Consider the following 7,555-nt stretch of genomic DNA (forward strand, 5'->3'; position numbering starts at 1 on the left):
GGGGGGTCACTTCCTGTCCTATGTTGCTCTTGGGATTGCCAATATTAACGAGCCTGCATTATGCACAATTATTTTTGTGCAATTCAAAGAAATAGTGCAACCCGAAAAATCAGGATGGTGACGCAGAGAACTTGCCACCTCTCTCACAGCTGTTTATTGATTTTTTTAAAAAATCAGTAACTACATTTATTGAGAAAATATCTTCCTGTATATCATCCTTCTAAAGGCGTCCTTCACTCCATGTTTCTTAGGCTGTAGATCAGAGGGTTCAGCATAGGGAACACAGAGATGACGTTGTCTTGGTCCAAGGTGTAGCCAGAACTGGGTCGTAAATACATAAAATCAGAGTACTGTAGAAGGTTGTGACAGCTGTCAGGTGAGAGGCAAAAGTACAGAAAGGTTTCAGTGGATCTTCAGGATGGTATGTTAAGAAGACAGCCTGAAACATAAGGCCATGTTTCAGAGTCCTGGTGTGAGGCCTAAAGCCTGAGCTAAAGTAACCAAAACTTTGCAGATCTAAAGCAAAGCCAAGCTGTGAGCAAGAGGCAGGCCCCGTTCACAGAATCTGGCAAGAACAGGGCTGATATTGCAGAATCACACGTGCTTAAGTAGAGCTAGGCACAAGTATATATGCGCCAGCACATTCCAGAAAGGCGGTACCAGAACACCTCAATACCAAACACATGCCCCAGAGATAACAGGAGCACGCTGTCCCATCCTAAGGATAAGGTCAGGATGACAGCATGATGGATAGAGATGTTTTAATCAAACCAACATGTACAAGGTAATGGGCAGCCCTTGGATCCATCAATGGGTGGCACCCTAATACGTCAGAGGGTGTCATTCTGATACGTCAGGGGCAATATGTCACTTGTTTGTATTTGTGTAAAAAGATGTATCTCAGAGGGAGTGTCTTTGGCCAGCCTAGCGAGCAGTGGAGAGTCCCACCAGTGACTGAGTTGCGTCCATTGACACAAGCATACAGGTCTGACTATCCATCCAGATGCTATTACTGTGCTCTATTGACAGTAAACCTGGCCAGGTGCCTTCACTGAAAATTGAGTCTGTGGATTTCTTGGGCTGTTTCATTGAGGTCTGCTATCTCCACAGAGCTGGGACAGCACACTGAATGAACACACACGCAGCCAACATCGTACCCCAGATGGCGACGAGGCTGTACATATAAGAGACTATCTAGAACAACTAGCATAGTAATCTTGACAAATATAGTTGACAAGGGGAAATGAATAACATCATTGCATTGTGTATGTCAGAGCAGGACAGCTTAAGGATGGGGAGGGATGTCAGAGAAGAAATGATTGCTGACCCTGGGGTGAGAGAAAGACAAGCTGAATATACAAATTGTTCAGGCCCTTGAATTCACAAAGACACAACGACTATCAGCACACAGAGTTTCCTGGACATGATGACCCTCTAGAGCAGTGGGTTACAGATGACTGTGAATCGGTGAGAGGCCATGGTGTCCAGGAGGCATCATTCATTGGTCACAAAGGCACAGACAAAGAAAAATTGCACAGCTCACTCAGGGAATGAAATGATTCTATTATTCTCTGCTACAGAAGTCATGAGCACCTTAGGTGCAATGACAGAGGAATAACCAACATCTACAATGGACAGATTACTGAGGGAGAAGTACATAGGGGTGTGAAGATGGAGTCAATCCTGATTAAAACAGTCATCCCAAGATTCCCTACCACTGTGATAACATAGCTCAGTAGGAATAACATGAAGAGTGGGACCTGCAGCTCTGGGTGGTCCATGAATCCCAGAAAAATCAATTGTGTCACCATGGTATGAGGCGGCATAGGTGGGAAATCTAAATTTGCAAATAAACTGGAGCCAAAAAGGGAGCATGTGTAGATTCCTTGTAACAACTCTGACTGCTCCTGTGAAATAGTGTGTCTTGGGGAATGTATTATGGGTTATGCACACACTTCCCCCTGGAGCTGGTGCACTGTCTCCTTACAGAAACACAGCACACTGTGCATTGTTTTGCATTCAATTAAATATGTGCAGAGATTCCGCCACAATACGAGAGACTGTCCAAATCTGAATTGTTCCCATGCCAGAAATGTCCCTTAGGGCACAGGGCTTTGCCATCCATGTCTCTCCTGCCCACCCTCTCTGTTGTTAAATCAGATTAGTTTGGAAAGGAGGTAAATCATCTCTTGTAAATGTATAGACAATAACAAATGGTGTAGAACATTTTCATTTACACTGGTTTTCTCTTCTGGCTCCCATCAATGTCAGTGGGAGTTGATGGCACTTGGCACCACTGAAACTCAAAGCAAAAGTCCTACAAAGGATCTGTGTCTAACGTTGGGAATCCCCAGCAGAAAGATGTTGCAGGTCTAATATGTACCTGTAGAGACATTCATGTTATGTCATTCATGTCATGATACATTGATAGGAGATTATTTGCCTCCCTTCTAAACTACACACTCCCAATCTATATATCTCTTATTTTATAGAAGATTTGACCCACTGGATGGTTTCATGCATCTTAACACAGAGTATACAATATTTCTGTAGCTAGAACATATCCTATCTCTAATGGAAAGCATGTGGGTAATACAAAGAGAACATTCCCTAGGAGTGTCCTTTGTTGTATTATGTTTGTTCTTATGAAACGGTGTATAATCACAGGGATTATGAGGGATCTGTACTCAGTACTTTATTGGCCCCTGATTAATTGTAATCCTTATTTTTATTTTTCACCAGCAGAGGAGAGAGTTTCTGGAAGAAATGGCAGAGAGAAATCACACCACGGTGACAGAGTTGATTTTTGTAGGATTCAGATGTTCATCCAGATCTACAGACCCCCTCTTTATGTTGTTCCTAGTGATATATGTGGTCAGCCTGATGGGGAATCTTGGGATGATAGCTTAATCATGGTTGAAACCCGACCTCATACCCCCATGTACATTTTCCTAAGCCAGATGTCCATTGTAGATATTGGATATTCCACAGCCATAGCTCCCAGGCTGCTCATGACCTTGGTAGCAGAGACGAGAACCATTCCTTTCATTGAGTGTGCGGCACAACTATTCTTTGTCTGTTTCTTTGTGACCAGTGAAAGTTGCCTCCTGGCTGTGATTGCGTATGACTGCTTCAAAGCTATCTGTAATCCACTGCTCTACAGAACCATTATGTCCAAGAGACACTGTGTCCTGCTGGTGGCTGGCACATATGTCTGTGGCTCTGTGAATTCAATTGTGCAAACTCTATTTATATTCAGTCTGTCCTCGAGCAGAGGCAACGAGTCCCCATTTCTTTCAAAGGTATCCATGTAATCTGGGTATTGATCAGGATGCTGGGTGTCCGAGTCAAGAAGGTGGAGTAAGTCCAGGGGTGGAAGCTGGTTCAAGTAACCCCTGACTTTTTCAGTCATTTCCATTGCACAACTCCAGCAGGGATATCATCAGGCTAGGCTCATGCAGTGAGGTCATTGTTCACACCTGGTGTGGTGTGTCCCTGTTGCATTCGGGCCACTTACTTGCAGAGAGCCTGCTTTTCTCCAAAAAGTTGCACCACCTAATGTCATGTGCTGCATCCGATAATTAGGCCCAGAGGTTAGAGCACAGGTTGCAGTGAGGTGCAGGATTGCGCCTAGGCTGATAGTGGTGCTAGAATCAAGGTCCAGGTCCAAACCAAGATCAGAGTCCATCAAAAAAGCAGAAGGAGAGCCAGAGTCTAAATCCCTGCCAAAGGTCATAGCCGGATAGTCAGAGAGCAAAGATCAGCCAAGTCAATGCAAGCCAGAGTCCAGATACAGGCCGAGGGTCAAAGCCGGGTAGCCAAAGTCCGAGTGCTTGAGGAAAATCAGGAGGAGAAGGCAATGCTGGAGTGGGTTGGTGGAGGGCCTGGAGCGGGGCTAGAGAAGGGCAAGGAGTATATGGAACCAGGATGGGTAGCTAACATCTGGAGCTAAGAAGGGTCACGCCAAAGTTATAATCAGAGACCAGAGCCAAAGGTCAAGCCAGAGTCAACAGTGAAGAACCAGAGGGCAGAGCACGACAGGGTGGTGCATGCAGGCGGGAACCAGGATGACTTACAGGTTCTCCTAGGCCCTGCCCAGCTGGATCCCTAGAGTCCCCTCATTGCGGGGGGTCTCTCTTTCTAGGAATAAAAGAAGGAGAGCAAGATGACAAAGATGTCTCTGACCCTAGGATCCAAGCCAAGGGGAGCTACCACCCAGGCATTGTGCTAGGACCCCATAAACCTTCCTGTTCATTTCACACTCAGAGACTCCCCCAGCAGGAGGGGAGAATAAAGGGCAGAACCTGAAGTTGCCCCTCAGGGAAAGGGACTAGCCTGGGACCCAGTCCAGTTCCCAGATCTACCCCCAGGAGTGTGTGACCAGGATCTCAGCCCTTCCTCTGTGTCTCAGACCCCACCTGCCAGATGGGGAGAATCCTATCTTGCCCCAAGGTGTTAGGGGGCAGTTTCCTTTGTGGATGGGAAGGGTTCAGATACCAGGTGAGTGGCTTGGGCCTCAGGTGGGGGATAGTCAGACATTCACTGCAACGGGGTGATATGGGCCGTGGGGAGGTCTGAGCAGTGATAAGAGGGGAGGGGCTCCACATCAGGCCACCCCTCCCAGACTGCAATGGTTACTGAGGATAACCCCTGGCCGTGAGGATGCTCTCATTTCTGGGCCAGCCCCACGGCCCTGATAGCTTGATGCTTCTGAAACTGGCCTCTGGGCATGGGAGAGGGACCGTATCTGGCCTGGCCCCAGCTCCAGGGATCTGGATGGGACATGGTGACAAGAGCGAGGTGCTCGGCCTGGGTTTCTCTCAGTGCTGTGGGGTTTATGCCCACTCCTCCCAGCTGTTCTCCCCCAGGCCCAGTGAGAAATAGCAGTACCTGCGGCAGGGAGTGGGAGCTTCTGGACGTGGGAAGGGGGGGCCCTTCAAGGCTGTCCCACTCAGCACAGCCCCTGCAGTGATTTGGGAACCTGACGCAAGCACTGGATATAGAAGAGGTGGGCCATTATCATCGCTGTAACCTCCTCCTGCTGCAAGGGAACAAGAATCAGTCAGAGATTCTGACATGCATGGCAACAAAGGGCATTAACGGCAAAGGGAACCAGCAAAATTTCCACCCCAACCTTCCCCACTTCTCAGGGACAGATTCCCTAACCCGACGCCCAAGATGAAATCTTGTCTCCTCCCTAGGTGACCTCCAACCCCTCTCCCACCGTTGTGGAATGAACTCCTGTCCCCTTCCTCTCAGCCCCACCGGGAGAGCTGTTCTACCTTCCAAACCAGTCGGGGATTAAACTCCGCTCCCCAGAATCCCCTCAGCCTCCCTCTCCCCATCCAGCTGAGGGGCTGGAAGGCTCTGGGCAGTAGTGCTGTGGGGTGAGAGGACACCTTTCCCAAGGGCCCCACCCCTGTTAAGATGATGCCTTGGACAGTAGCTGAGGGGAATGGGGCACTTCAGCAGCCTCTGCTGACTGACTCCTCCAGTTCTCTCAGAGCAGGTGGTGGCTGGGATAACATGATACTAGGGCCTGGAGGTGAAAGGCCCTGGGGGTCCCTCCCCAATTGATCCTTCTTTGGTTACCTCATTCTCTATCAGCTGGCCACCTTCCCCCTGAATGGAATCTGTCAGCACCAGCCCAGCCTGGATAACACAGAGCTGGGGGTCATGGATGGCCAGAAGCATCGCCTGGAGGAAAGATCTTTTCTGGCCTTCCATGAAGATCTCTCCAAAGACCTAAAACCAACAGCACCAGAGCCCCTGTCAATTGCCCAGAACCAGGCTCCAAATCCCTCTAGTATCTCACAGGGTGGATAAGAGACCTGGGGCAGCCAACCTTTGGGGTCCCATGGACCATGGAACCCCCCCTTCAGGAAGAGGTTGCAGGCACTGAGGAATAGCTCTTTCTGGAGCAGGATTCACCACAAGTGCCATGGCAGGCTGGGAACGTGTCTGTGCGCTCTGGATCCCAGCTCACAATGACAACAAAGGTCCCCTACTGCTCCCAGCAGCGCTATCTCCTGTGGCTCACCCGCTAGATGTAAGGGGCCTTTTTGATCTGCTTCCACTCCTGCTCCTCACCAACAATCCCACGAGCATCACATACGGTGCTGTAATAAATATAAAGGGAAGGGTAAAGCCCTTTAAAATCCCTCCTGGCCAGAGGAGAAATCCTCTCACTTGTAAAGGGTTCAGAAGCTAAAGGTAACCTCGCTGGCACCTGACCAAAAGGACCAATGAGGAGACAAGATACTTTCAAAAGCTGGGAGGAGGGAGAAAAGCAAAGGGTCTGTGTCTGTCTGTGTGATGTGTTTGCTGGGGACAGAACAGGAATGGAGTCTTAGAATGTAGTAAGTAATCTAGCTAGGTATGTGTTAGATTATGATTTCTTTAAATGGCTGAGAAAAGAACTGTGCTGAATAGAATGCCTATTTTTGTTTGTGTGTCTTTTTTGTAACTTAAGGTTTTGCCTAGAGGGATTCTCTATGTTTTGAACCTAATTACCCTGTAAGGTACCTACCATCCTGATTTTACAGAGGTGATTCCTTTTTACTTCTATTAAAAGTCTTCTTGTATGAAAACTGAATGCTTTTTCATTGTTCTGAGATCCAAGGGTTTGGGTCTGTGGTCACCTATGCAAACTGGTGAGGATTTTTACCAAACCTTCCCCAGGAAGTGGGGTGCATTTGTTGGGAGGATTTTGGGGGGAAAGATGTGTCCAAACTATGTTTTTTCAGGACCCAGATAAAGTTTGGTGGTGGCAGTGGAAGTCCAGGGGTAAAGGGTAAAATACTTTGTACCTTGGGGAAATTTTAACCTAAGCTGGTTAAAGTAAGCTAAGGAGGTTTTCATGCAGGTCCCCACATCTGTACCCGAGAGTTCAGAGTGGGGAAGGAACCTTGACAGGTGCCGTGATTCAGCCCAGAAAAGGAGATCAGTGTCCCTCACCTGACGCCCAGGGCAGGTGCAGGTCAGGTTCTGCTCCCTGACTCACTATGGTGCCTGGCAAACTCCACACCCTGCCTGTGCTTCCAGAGGTGCAGGGAATCCAACAAGGACCTGCTCCAGCACTTGCTGGTGTGAGCTTCCCAACTCACTGACCCAGGGGCTCCCCTCTCAGACACCAGGGTGTCAACCAGGGAGACAGTGAGCAGAGCCAGATCCCTGTAGATAGAATCCTCTGTTAACTCAACCCCCCAAGGGGATCCCTTTTATGCTACGTAACCATGGATCCATGCAACACACACAAGTTTGGACCATTAGCAAGGCTCCAACCCAACCCAGGGTCCTCAGCCTCTTGCAGCTGAACACTCTCTGCTGGAAATAAGTATCCAAGAATATCAGGGTTGGAAGGGACCTCTGGAGTTGATCTCGTCCAACCCCCTACTCAAAGCAGGACCAATCACCGATTAAATCATCGAATGAATTTTTGCCCCAGGTCCCTAAATGGCTCCCTCAAGGATTGAACTTAGAACCCTAGGTTTAGCCGGCAATGCTCAAACCACTGAGCTATCCCTCCCCCTAGAGAACACACTCACTGCAGGGG

This window comes from Lepidochelys olivacea (genome assembly GCF_965140295.1).
Source record: "Lepidochelys olivacea isolate rLepOli2 genome assembly, chromosome: 6".
NCBI classification, from domain to species: Eukaryota; Metazoa; Chordata; order Testudines; family Cheloniidae; genus Lepidochelys; species Lepidochelys olivacea.